Source organism: Acomys minous (genome assembly GCF_964271855.1).
Source record: "Acomys minous genome assembly, chromosome: 10".
Classification (NCBI taxonomy): Eukaryota; Metazoa; Chordata; class Mammalia; order Rodentia; family Muridae; genus Acomys; species Acomys minous.
Window position 1 is genome coordinate 7,879,364 of NC_140491.1, and position 13,729 is coordinate 7,893,092.

Consider the following 13,729-nt stretch of genomic DNA (forward strand, 5'->3'; position numbering starts at 1 on the left):
AGTAGGGCACAGTTTCCTGTCTGTCTTACGTGGTTGAGTTCACCTTTGAATAGGAATTCAAAGATAACTGGATTCCTTTAAGTGCCCAGATTGCATACGCAGCTGAGCCCTCTGTTGCTCCTCACTCAAGTCCCAAATGAGCACACTTCCTTATGTTAAGTCAGAACCACACAGTGAACACCAACGGGATGCGGCTTTGCCAGCGCTGTCACTTGTGCCTAAGACAGAGCCACAATCCTCTGTGCAGATAGGCAAAATCATAACTCTTTTAGAAACTCAACCTTACTATTATTGTATGTGTGTATGTGGCCATGACGAGGGGGGGGGGGGAGGCAGGCGCATGTGTGGAGGTCAGAGGCCAACTCGGCTGGAGTTGGTTCTGTTTTTCTACCTTTTGACCTAAGAGGTTGAACTGGGGTTGTCAGGCTTGGTGGCAGACACGTTTACCTGCTAAGCTGTCTTCTCAGCCTTAAAGCTGTACTTCGGCTTTCTTGATGTAACCTAAATTTTAAGGTGAAGTCCAGTGAGCCACAAACTCCTGCAGCTCACCAAGAATCTGCTCATGCTTGTTCAGGTGAACACTTTCCAAAAACCGAGCCACATGTCACTTCCTCGGTAGTAACGAGAGAGAGAGAGAGAGAGAGAGAGAGAGAGAGAGAGAGAGAGAGAGAGAGAGGAGACGGGAGACGGGAGAGAGAAGAGAGAAGAGGAAAAAAAGGGAGGGGAGAAAACAATTTCCAGTAAAGTCTCTGGGGCTTTAAAGCTCAGCAAAAGAACACCTGCCGGGGTTGTAAAGGAGCCACACGTGCATGCTGGCCTGTACACATAGCTGGAGAAGGGACGGAACTAAAAAACCGCTCCTACTGGCACAGCCATGATGCAGGCCTGAGAGGATCTAAGGAAAGAATGCCTTCTCGTCCATTTGTGTTAGACTCCCGTCCAATTTCTCAAGAGCTTCTATGTGGGGAATCTTTTTTTTTTTTTAATCTGGAATTTCCCAAATGTGACAGTGGTAAGTACAGGCAACAGGAAGATAAATTCAGCTTTCAGATGAGGGTCGGGCACCATCCTCTGTGATTAATTTTCATGTGAACCTTTGCGCTTTGCTCTCTCCGAGGCTGGACAGGCATGAGACGGGGCCAGGCGCGCAGCTATGCACTGCTAGCTTCTCCCTGCTCGCTTTACAGGCAGATCATATCTGAACCCATTTCTATGCTGTAATTTACCATGGACATTATTATGGACCTAAAATCTCCCATGCTCTTTCCAAGCCTCCTACCGGAACACTACGACATTTCTGTTGAAGTGAACCCAGTAGTGGCACACTGCTGAAACCCCAGCACTTGGAAGGCTGAGGCAGAGGGATGGCAGGTTCAAGGCTGACCAGAGCTGCATACAAGGGTCACAGACATGAGGGTATGAGACCCCACGTAAGAGTTAACAGTCTGGTGGCCCTAGCTCACACTTAATCCTGGCTTGCTAAACTCAGAATCACTGTTAGCAGGCCACCAAAGCTCCCGGAACTTGCCAGAACCTGGACTTGGTTCCTTCTTTCAAAGGAGAGGCGCACGCCTGTAATCCCAGCACTCGGGAGGCAGCGGCAGGCAGATCGCTGTGAGTTCAAGGCCATTCTGGTCTAGAAAGTGAGTCTAGGACAGCCAAGGCTACACAGAAAAACCCTGTCTTGAAAAACCAAAATAAATAAACAAACAAAAAAAAAAAAAAAAAAAAAAAAGAATGGATGCTTGCCTCCTCTCTGAGGTAGCCTTCTCAAAGAGCAAGGACCAGGAAGAAAGACAGCATTATCGCCCTGAGCACTTACTGTCTGGCAGACATTTGCCATTATCTTGTTCATCACTGCAGCCCTTGGAGATAAGAGATAGGACAGTGGTGATAGAACAAGATGCACAAAGTACATTCATTACCCGCCAGACCCCAAGGAAACCAGTGGACCGTGGACAGTCCATTAATCCCCCAAGCACTGTTAAAAGCATCCATAGTGCTTGAAACAGGGAGCCTCATGACCTCCTAGGATGCGGACACTGAGCACTAGTCGGCAAAGAGTGAAGCCAGGATTCAGCCTTGTGCTGGCTAGTTTTATGTCAACTTGACACAAGCTAAAGTCATCTGAGGAGGGAACTTCAATTGAGAAAATGCCTCCACAAGATCGGGCTGTAGGGGCTGGAGAGATGGGTCAGAGGTTAAGAGCACTGGCTGCTCTTCCAAAGGTCCTGGGTTCAAGTCCCAGCAACCACATGGTGGCTCACAACCATCTATAATGTGATCTGATGCCCTCTTCTGGCCTGCAGGTGTACATGCAGGCAAAACACTGTATATACAATTAAAAAAAAAAATCAGGCTGTAGGCAAGCCTGTAGGGCATTTGCTTAATTAGTGATTGACGGGGGAGGGCCAGGCCATTGTGAGTGGTGCTATCCCTAGGCTGGTGGTCCGGGCTTTTGTAAGAAAGCAGGCTTGCCAAGAGGAGCAAGCCAGTAAGCTGCATTCTCCCATGGTGTGTGCATCAGGTCCGCCCTCTTGAGTTCCTGTCTTCACTTCCTCCAGCGATGAACAATGGTGTGGAAGCGTAAGCCAAATAAACCCTTTCCTCCCCAGATTGCTTTTGGTCATGGTGTTTCATCACAGCAATAGACGCCCTAACTAAGACAAGCTTTAGGTTTAGTGTCCCTGGTTGTTAGCTCAGAAGGCTCCTGCCTGGTGTCATTTATTCCGTCTTGCAGGTGCGGAACTGGAATTCGGAAAGTTGAGAGAGATGCCTGGCGTGGGGCGGTGCCACCATCGAACGCCGTCTCTCAGAATCCCTCCAAGCTGATCCCCAGACCTATCAACGCGGGGCTTTGTGCACTGAGATTTTTAGATTTTAATGAGGCCAAGATGGGCTCTCCAGACAGCCACCAGGCTTTGGCAGCTTCCAGCTAAAGCAGGTTTGGTCAGAGAAGGAGTTAGCCTCTTATGGGGCTGGGGCATTGGGCTGATGCTAGCTAGCTAAATCAGATGGCTAGCGACCGGAAATGGCAAGACATTGGAATGAATGAATGAGAGGAAAGGAAGGAAGGAAAAAGGAAGGAAATGGGAAAGGAAGTTTCAGTAGGTCTGAGGCAACAGGCCTCTTCTCAGTCAGGGACTAAGAATGAAATGAAGCCTGTCACAAACTGCCCACTGAGGCTACGCTGGGAGCTGCAAAGCCAGAAAACCTGCATCCGCTCGCTGCCTGTGAGGAAGGCGGGAGCAAAACTTCTGTGGGAAGCTGGTCTGGGAGCAGCTGAAGGACGCTGACCTCCCCGTGCCCAGGAAATTCAGTTGCACGTGGTCTGGTTGGGCCCCTGCCAAAGCCTAAAGGGAACTTGGCCCGTTAACTGAAGCAACTCACTTGGCTTTAGGACAAGATATAGAATCACTTCCTGTGGAACGCATCGCCCCACTGCTCCCCGACTTCAGCTGTGAGCCAGTGAGGCATGCAGAAGTCTAGCAGAACCCCTGGTCCCGCAAGGTCCACAGTGCTGCCCATATGAGCGCAGTGCAGCTTAGCCACATACACAGCCCTGCCCCGTGTGTGCACAGCAATGAACTCACCCACCGACTTCAACTATCCACAGTCTACTACACGTCAGTTTCTGGGGTGCAACGGTAGACACACCACCTGCCCGTGGAGGAACATCTTACAGTCTAGCAAGCCCACACCATAAACAAACAGGAAAAAGCACGGCTGAGTGACCATGCAGGGATGGGAGAAAGGGCTCTTAAGCCAATGGGAGGCCCTAGAAGCAGCCTGGAACCTTAACTAGGCATCCAAATGCTAAGCAGAAATTATCCTCCTACAGATGAGAGAGGAGAGACACTATCTCTAATCGGTAAAGGATTAGAACTAGGTATTGACAGGATTTTTACATTTTTAAAATATTATTATTATATGAATATTTGGCCTGCATATATATCTGTGTACCGTATGTATGCCTGGTTTCCACAGAGGCCGAAAGAGGACATTGGATCCCTGGGACTGGAGTTACAGGCAGTTGTGAGCCGCCATGGAGGTGTTGGGCATCTATGCAGGTCCTCTCAACCAGAGCCATTTCTCCAGCCCCTAGATTTTCATCATATTAAAATCTTGTTTCCTCCAGTTTACTTCCTAAAACATGTCCCCAAATTAAATAGCCTTTGACAGATATATATTCGTATGGTTTAAATACAGCTTGCGCCCTCCAAAACCCGCGGAAACTCACTTGCCGTTGCCTTGGTGTTAGGCGCCGTGGCGGGAGGCATCGGCGCCACGGAGATGCGACTCCGATGCGTGGACAAATGAATGGCTTTCTGGCAGGATGGACGACGGGCTCTCGCAGCAGTGGGGCTCCATTTCCTCTCTTCTGCACTTCTGTCTCCCTCTGCTTCTCCATCAGGAACTGAACACATCAGGCTCTCACCAGATACAACTGTCTCATCTTGGACTCCCCAGCGTCTGGGTATGATCTAAATAAATCTCCATTACTTTAGGAACTTAGCCAGCCGCAGGTATTCCGTTGCAGCAAAAAGCAAATGGACTGTGACATCCATTCGCCACTCCCCAGGCATAACAGTTTTGATGGTTTTATACATGTCTTTTTTGCATGAGCAAATGTGTGTGGTGTGTGGTGTGTGTGTGTGTGTGTGTGTGTGTGTGTGTGTGTGTGTGTGTGTGTGCATGTTTACACACACATGTGTAGAGGTCAGAGGCTGAGGCCAGGTGTTTTCTTCAACTGCTGTCCGCTTTATTTACTGTGGCAGGGCTTGCCGAACCCAGAGCTCACCAACTGAGCGAGTCTAGCAAGCCAGCGTGCCACAGGGAGTCCTTGTCTTTAATTCCCAAGTGCTAGAATTACAGGCAAGGCTGCCATGCCCGCCTGGCTTTTTATTTTGGGTTTGGGGCAAATTCTGGTCCTTAGGTGGCAAGGGTTTTACCCACTGAACCATGTCCCAAGATCCCGTAGGACCATTGTTCACAAAGTGGATCATCTCTTTCCCCCTATTTTTATTTATTAACTCCACAGACACCAAATCCACAAGAGTAGGAAACAGTTTTTGCTTTAACATTTTCCCTACATAGTATCACTGTGTACATGTGTTCTTTAGAAACTGTTCATATTCAATATTATGTTATTTTTTTAACTGTTGAACTGTGTTCAGGTATGGGACTATTTCATAGCTTAGTCATCTACTCATTTTTTTTAATGGAACATAGAATATTCCTGTCCCTACTTTACTTACTTACCATCACAGCATCCTTGCAGCTATAGTCTTACTCACTTTTCTGGTTGCTCACCAGTATCACAGTTAAGACTATTATCCCTATTTCCGTAGCCTGGGTGGATTAAACCACAAATGCTGCTCATGGTTCTGGAGGCTGAGAGCTCTCAAGTCAAGGTGCCACCACAGCTGACGTCACTCAGTACCACTGCCTGGTTTGTACGCTTGCCTTCCTGTGTCCTTGTGCTGTTTGGCAGAGGAGAGGGAATGGAAGGAAGTTCTCATGTCCCTATGAGGACACAGATCACACAAAAGCCCCATTCCCAGGGGCCATTCCCAGGCCCGGGGTACCCCTGAAAAGTCCCTAATAGAAACTCAGTGAGTGTTTGAATTGCAGTGAGGACACAAACACAGTCCATAGCACCGAGCAAAGGGTATTCACATTTCAGCTTAACTTCACAAATCCTGTTGTTACCCAACTCTGAATAGGTGTGACTTCTCCTCCTCCTCCTCCTCCTCCTCCTCCTCCTCCTCCTCCTCCTCCTCCTTCTTCTTCTACTACTACTACTACTTCCTCCTCCTCCTCCTCTTTTACATTAATCTATTTTTGCCTGGGAGAAGCACATCACCATACTCAGCTATTACAGATTAATTATTTCTCAAGTATTCTTTGACATAATTGCTCCCTAACAAAACCGTTAGGGGAACCACTTTAAAAGACAGTGCCATCTAATAAATATGCTGAATTTCAACTAAGTGGTTTTCACTGACCTCAGCACTGGGCCTGGCGTGCATCTGCTCAACAGTTTCATATCCCAGGACTTAGGGCTTCATATGCAAAAAGGTACTGGAAAAGTTCGTGTCCATTGCCAAAAACATAGTGAAATTAAATGATATTGGCTAGAGACTGTCATAGGGATGTTAAGGATCCTCAGAGAGGCACAAACAATGACAGTGTACAGACCACAGATATACCTTATCCTATAGGAGATAGGGAAATAGAAGGACCCAGAGGGTCCTAGAAACCTACAAGAAGAGCATCATGATGGGTGGACCAGGGCCCAGGAGGGTCTCCTCAAACTATTGCACTAACCAAGGACAATACAAGTAGTAAACATTGAACCTCTACTCTGAAATCAATGGACAGGACAGTCTCCACAGTTGTGTGGAGAACAGGGACTGACTCTGATATGAACTCTGGTGCCCCATATTTGACTACCTCCCCTTGGTGGGGAGGCATGGTGGCACTCAAAGAAAGAATAAGCAGGCTACCAAGATGAGACTTGATAGCCTATGACTAATCAGTGGGGGAGGAGGGCCCCCTCGGTCATAGACCTAGGGGACAGGAATAGGGTGAAAGTGGGAGGGAGGGAGGAATGGGAGGATACAAGTGATGGGATAACAATTGAGTTGTAATCTGAATAAATTAATTAAATATATAACAAAAAATGATATACCTTATCTGTGGACTTTAGTCATTTCTGAAACATCCCCCCTCTTTTATGGTCCAATTTTTAGCATCCTCATAATAATCCTGAGAGAATAATAATAATGTAACCGAATAATATCATAATTACTAACGTCATCACAGTCAAACAATAAAGGGCATTAGAGCTGGAGAGCTCTGACACAACTAAAACACTCTCTATTAACAGGTGAGAAAGCTGAAAGCCGAGGAGCTGATTTATCCAGCAAATGCTTGCTGAGTGTCTCCTCTAACAGATGGCATGTATATGCCCATGGTACTTGGCCCAAGTTCCAAGACGTGAATCTTCCAGAAGAGAAGCCCCAGCACTTATTCAACATAATGTCTTCATTTATTGAAGAAACCCAGTTCACCTAGTGAAGAGAGCCATGGGTGGGGTGGGAGAAGATGCCCACACCCAGTTGACACTCATCTCTGATCTGCTGACCCAAAGCAAAAGGAAAAGGGTGAACACTAAGACACGACGGTGGACAAAACCAACACTGTCCGCCCCTGTGGGCTCTTAGTCGGGGACAAAGGCAATACCACGTAAGTTCTCGAACATTTTATGATTTGTCTTCAGGTTAACGGGGGTGATGAGATCGTCTCTCTGAGCCGCCAGGGCAGCCCTAGCAATGGGACTTGCCTGCTAGTCTCTGGAGATCAGCTCTGAGCATCCTTTCATTGAGAAGCAACCTAGAATGTGTCACCTACTTTGCCTCCAGCTACATCTAGACGGCTTCTTGTGAAACAGCACACTCGGAGCCTTAGCCACCTCCCACTTTCACCAGTTATCAGCACATCCACAGACACAGGATGCTAGCCAGCTTGTAATTTAAAAAACTCACTCCAGTCTTGGAACTCAGCAACTACACAGGCGCCCCACAAGCCTCCCAGGTGATCCAGATCGACAGCAGATGCCTCCTGGGTCTCCATCAAAGCCTTGCGCAGGACCCGAGGCATGGACATGAAAGTGCTTTAAATGCTAGCAGGAGAGAAGCAAAAAGGAAATTTCTGAACATTGTTTGACCAAGCAGTCATCTTAAGATTAATGTTAACTAGAAGTATCACTAGCGGCCCCAAGAATTCTGCCCCCAATTCTGTCCCCTAGTTTCCAGGACGTCCTTAAAGCCTTCATTTGTCTCGTGATGGGCTGGGAATAGAAGACGTGGGAAGATCCTGACCTGGCCCTGGCCTTTCCCCTTTCTCTTCTGCTACTTCCTGTCTCCTGTTTTGTCTACTGGAGTAAATCATGTTCTCAAAAACTGTGGGCCTCGTTTTGAAAAGGCTGAACAAGCACGAGAAAGATTATATTTAAGCACTTATATTTAAACAAAATGTCATGACACTAGAAACCACTGTTGTAATAACAAACTTACACACTTAGCACATGACGTGAGAGCCAGGATAGCCTCTTGTAAGGCGCCCAGGCCTGACGTCAGACAGCCCTGCCTGGGAATTTCGGTAACATCACCTCCTATGACTGAGATTTGGGCAGTTACCTGATATCCAAGCCCCCTTCCCCACCCCCACACAACGGAAGTCATCCATCCACCTGATCTGCAGAATGTTCCAAGCCGCTCAAGAAAAGTAGAGAGCAGCCAAGGAATAAATAGCAGTTAAACATTCGTAACTGACTTTTTATTCCTTATTTTTTAAAAATATTTTATTTACTTTTAATTTATGTGCATTGGTGTGAGGGTGTCAGATCTTGGAGTTACAGACAGTTGTGAGATGCCATGTGGGTGCTGGGAATTGAACCCGGGTCCTTTGGAAGAGGAGACAGTGCTTTTAACCACTGAGCCATCTCTTCAGCCCGTAACTGACTTTTGATTTCACTTCTTACTGACCGTTAATAAAGCCATCTTTTTGTTTAAATAAAACATGATCCGCCCTGACTTCTCTCTATACATATTCTGCTCTGATCTGTTGGAAGCGGGCCATGTCCCAGCCCACCTTCCGTTGCCATGTCAGAATGCGTGAGTTGGGCATGGTAAGAGGCCCGTACTTAGTTGCACAGACTTGGAAGTATGTACGTTCACTGAGGGGCTCATGCTGCTTCGCCTCACAGGAAAACAGAAGGAGAAGCTGGACCTGGACACAAAATACAAGCGACAGCCTCACTGTGTGTCCCCCCACTGGCGCAATAACGAGTCCAATTCTGCTCCCTTGGGCCCAGCCTAAGCTGTGGGCCACAACCTCATCTAGGGTGGCAAACTGAGTGTGGGGGGGGGGGTCACAATCAACTCGATAGCAATAGGAGGCTTCTAAATGTGCAATGACTAAAAATTAATTCAAAGCCGGGGGGTGGTGGCGCACCCCTTTAATCCCAGCCCTGGGGAGAGGCAGGTAGATCTCTGAGAGTTCCAGGCCAGCCTGGTCTACAAAGTGAGTCCAGGACAGCCAAGGCTACACAGAGAGACCCTGTCTTGAAAAACCAAAAAAGAAAGAAAGAAAGAAAGAAAGAAAGAAAGAAAGAAAGAAAGAAAAAGAAAGAGAAAAAACCAAAACCAACCATACATATTTATATGGAGAGTAGTATTCTCAGTATGCATGATTATGCAATCAAAATATCAATCAACACTGAAAATGGCCTGTGGCCTGCAGTATCAAATATTCGCCTGCCATTTCACTATTTATGTCAAAATAAATGCATCCATCTCATCAGTATGCAAATCTGCTTTTGTTTGTCATTAGTAAATGGTAAAATTATAGGTGTATCAAAGAGTTGCTTTAGGGCTGGAGAGATGGCTCAGCAATTAAGAGCAATGGCTGTTCTTCCAGAGGATCTGGGTGGGCTCAATTTCCAGAACGCCCGTGGTAAATCACTGCAGTCTGTAACTCCAATATCAAGGGAAGCTGTGACATCTTCCGGCCTTGTGGGGCACCAGGTATGCACACAGTAAACAGACATACATGTGGACTCATACATATAAAATAAGTTAATAAATATATTAAAAAATCATCTTTAAAAAAGAATCATCTTAAAATTCTTCATGATTTACCATCAGTAAGTGGTTTGTAAATCCACCTTATATACATATATACCTGTAGCCATATAAAGCATCTCAGAACTAAAAAAAGAAAAAAAGAGTAGCAGATTGAAAAAGTAAAAAAAGCCCTACTTTAAGGCCAGACATGGTGGCACATGCCTTTAATCCCAGCACTTGGGAGGCAGAGGCAGGTGGATCACTGTGAGTTTGAGGCCAGCCTGGTCTACAAATGGAGTCCAGGAAAGCCAAGGCTACACAGAGAGACCCTGTCTCGGAAAACAAACAAACAAACAAAAACAAAAACAAAGCCAAATACCTCCTGCAGTACCCGGATCCCAAATCTGCTGCTGCTGGTGCTTCATTAGTGACAAAGTAAGTTCCACAGAACCGTGGTAGGAAGAGTCAAGGGCCCTGGTCTGGTGACCTGATGCCTGAGGATTTCTGCTGTGAGCAGAGAACACTGTAGTGTGCAGATGACTGTGGCGTCCACTAACCATGACAGCCCAACCCGCCTCTTGACTGAAGGTGCCAAATAGACCGGACAGCTAAAGATCCATAGTGAATGATCATGCAGACAGCCTTTCAAACCAGCGATAAATATGCTGTCCTAGGACTCGTTTTTCTTCTTGTTGTTGTTCTGATTTTGGGGACAAGGTCTCATTATGTAGCTCTCACTATGTAGAGCAGGCTGGTCTTGAACCAACAGAAGTCTGCCTGCCTCTGCCTCCCAAGTGCTAGAATTAAAGATATGCACCACCCCATTTGGCCCATTTTAGTTTTTTGCTGTGTGTATATGGGAAGGGTGTATGTTCACGTGTGTGCAAATGTCTTCAGAGGCCAGAGACATCAGCTCTCCCTGGAGCTGGAATTACAGGCAGTTGTGAACTGTCTGACATGGTTCCTAGGAACCAAATTCTGCAAGAACAGTCAGGGCTGTTAACCACTGAGCCATCGCTCTGCCCTTCGTTCCTAGGATTTTTTCAAACACTACGGTAGACCCGAAAAGAAAGGAAGGAAGAAGAAAGGAAAAGAAAGAAAGAGAGGGAAAGGGGGGGGGGGGAGGAAGGAAGGAAGGAAGGAAGGAAGTGGGGGCTGGAGAGATGGCTCAGCAGTTAAGAGTACTGTCTGTTCTTCCAGAGGTCCTGAGTTCAATTCCCAGCAACCACATGGTGACTCACAACCATTTATAAGGTGATCTGATGCCCTCTTCTGGCACACAGGTGTATATGCAAATAGAGGACTCATGAATATTAAATAAATAAATCCTTTATTAAGGAAGGAAGGAAGGCAAGAGTTTGTAGGCCACTTGTGGTAACCCTGCCCCCATTATGCTACAAGCAGAAATGATTGCTAGCTGGCCTCTTTGAAAGTATATGTGTTTGTGGGTAACCCTGGACACTGGGTCTGGTGCCCCCCAAGCACCTGTTCTACCACTGAGCTATCTCCCCAGCCCTCAGAGTGTTTTGACACATTCCATTTTATAAAGAGCATTGAAATTCCCTCTCTGTATTTTTTTTTTCCAGAAATGAAAAGATGTCGTGTGTGAGTCCTAGAGAGGAGACAAAGAACTCTGCTGGAGTGCAGAGGTGTGGGAGCAAATCCAGTACTGATGTGTTCCAGAGCGGGCCTCATCTGAGGGGCAAAAGAGGGGCTGCTTCTCTGCCAGGCGTGGTGGCGCACACCTTTAACCCCAGCACTCGGGAGGCAGAGGCAGGTGGATCGCTGTGAGTTCGAGGCCAGCCTGGTCTACAAAGTGAGTCCAGGACAGCCAAGGATACATCGAGAAACCCTGTCTTGAAACAAACAAACCAAAAAGATGGGGTGTTTCTCTGCAGGGGAGGGAGGTAGAGCAAACTTCTTTGCGTAAAAGAAGCAATGATGAGCAAACAGCTTGGCAACGAGGAGAGGATGCAGCCCCTCTTTCAGGGGTTGGGGGGAGGAATGGGGTGCAGCTTGGCTACAGGGGATGCAGCCCCTCTTTCGGGGGTGGGGGAGGAATGGGGTGCAGAATCTTGAACCCAGAGGGAAAGGGAAGGAAAACCATCTGCAGGCCAAGGTCATCACGGTTTCTGTCAAGCTAGGGTACGAGTCTAAGGTGAAAGTGCCTGCTCAGGGATGGGCTGTCTAGATGAATGGGTGTTGCTGAAGCATGCTTTTTTACCTACACAACTTCTAATTTAAAACCTTTGTGTGTATATATATATATATACACACACACACACATACATACACACACACATATACATACTCCTATATAATTTGATGATATAAACTTTGAATACACACATATATAATATATATGCGCGCGTGCGCGTGCGCGTGCACACACACATACACACACATACACATACATATATATTTGACTCAACCTGCTAAAGATGACTAAATCTACCATAGACATGCACATGAGAGGAGGCAGCCGAGGGCCCAACAGTCCTCTCCGTGTCTAGTCTCTAGCTTATGTCACCCACACCACTTTTCATAAAAACGTACAACAGTTTTATCAAGCTCACATGTAAACTCATAAACGTGTATACAAATTTAGTCACCATAAATGTTTATAGGAAAAGGAGGCATTAAAGCTGGCCACTGTCCAGCCACTCCTCACGTCTGTGTGTCTGCCACTCAGAGCAGAGATCAGCAAACATAGCATTTAAAACAAAACACAACTGTGGCTCAAGTTCTATTTCTCGGCGATGTTTTCGGAAGGGACTAGTGATTGTTTTTATCTGGCATTTAAAAATAAATATGGCATCGTGAAAAGGCACCATCTGTTACGCCATGACCATCAGTAACGGAAGAGAGGTGGGGAGGGAGGGGGCCTGCGTGCTGTTTGTCATGATAGGTAAATCAGACGTAAGAACTGACTTTAAAGAGGCAGAAATGAAGGAAAAGAAAGCCGTCAAACAACCTGTTCTATGTTTTTATGAAAGGTAAAATGGTGTGGGTGAGACTAGAGAGGACCGTTGGGACCTCAGTTGCGTCCTTTCACTGTGCACACACGTCTACTGTAGACTTAGTCATCTTTAGCAGGCTGCAGCCAGTGTTCGTCACCTTAGGGATCCGGAAGAGTAAAGGATTCCAGTATCATGTGGCACACACATATTCACCTGCTCCCTTATTCAAGAAAGGAGAGGGCAAACCTGCTACGCTGTCCTTGTGTGGGCAGATGTTTATGCTGACTCAGCGGCTTTTTCCTCCTCTCAACTCAGGACATGGTCCTAACTGTCCCTGCCATCAGCAGCAGCCCGACTCTTTCATGCAAGGGAGGAAGGTAATGGCACAGGTAGATGCAATCTTCCTCACTTCAGGCTCTCTGGAAATGCCTTCCCAGGCACACCCAGAGGTGTCTCTTAGGGTCCCCCCCTCATTGGCAAGTTAAACCATCACAGGGCTAACATGAAGAGAAACAAGGGCCATTAGGAGGACACAAGCGCTGCAATACTGTGACAATTGATCTGGTAACAAAATGACCTCTGGGTCTATAACACCTACAGCACAGACACAATGGACAAAGAAACCTCATCCCAAGATGTGGTGAGCCCGCATCTCCATAGCCGTAGTCACATACTACCTCAAGTGAAATCACAGGTAAGAGGCACTCCGTGTGTCTACATGTGGGACTCTCTAAATAAGTCTCTATTGCCTTGGGGGTGGGGGTTGGGGTCGCGGGGAAAGCCACATGCTCCAGAAGCAAGACAGAAGCCATGATTTCTGGGGGGTGGGGGGTGGGGTCGCAGGGAAAGCCACGTGCTCCAGAAGCCATGATTTCTCTCCTGCATGTTATAGTTCCCCAAACATACCCAGTTATTAAGCAGGTTTCTAACTTATTTTATTTTACAGTATTTTTGTTTGAATTTATTTATTTATTTAGCCTTCATATTTTTATTTTGTTATTGTACTACATTATATTTAAAGAAACAAAACTAAATTAGTGATGGCAGAGGGAGATAGTCCTCTCTATAACAGCAGAACTCAATTCAGAGCCCATTAAGTAGAAGCCCAAGGCTCCAGCATGTTATGTCATGTGAGTA

At 46.7% G+C, this 13,729-nt stretch overlaps 1 protein-coding gene across 2 annotated transcripts in view; it reads right to left on the minus strand.

Annotated features, from left to right (window-relative positions):
- The window catches only part of TBC1D1 (TBC1 domain family member 1), a 192,564-nt gene that overhangs the window by 126,498 nt on the left and 52,337 nt on the right, over positions 1-13,729 (minus strand). The window lies entirely within an intron of this gene.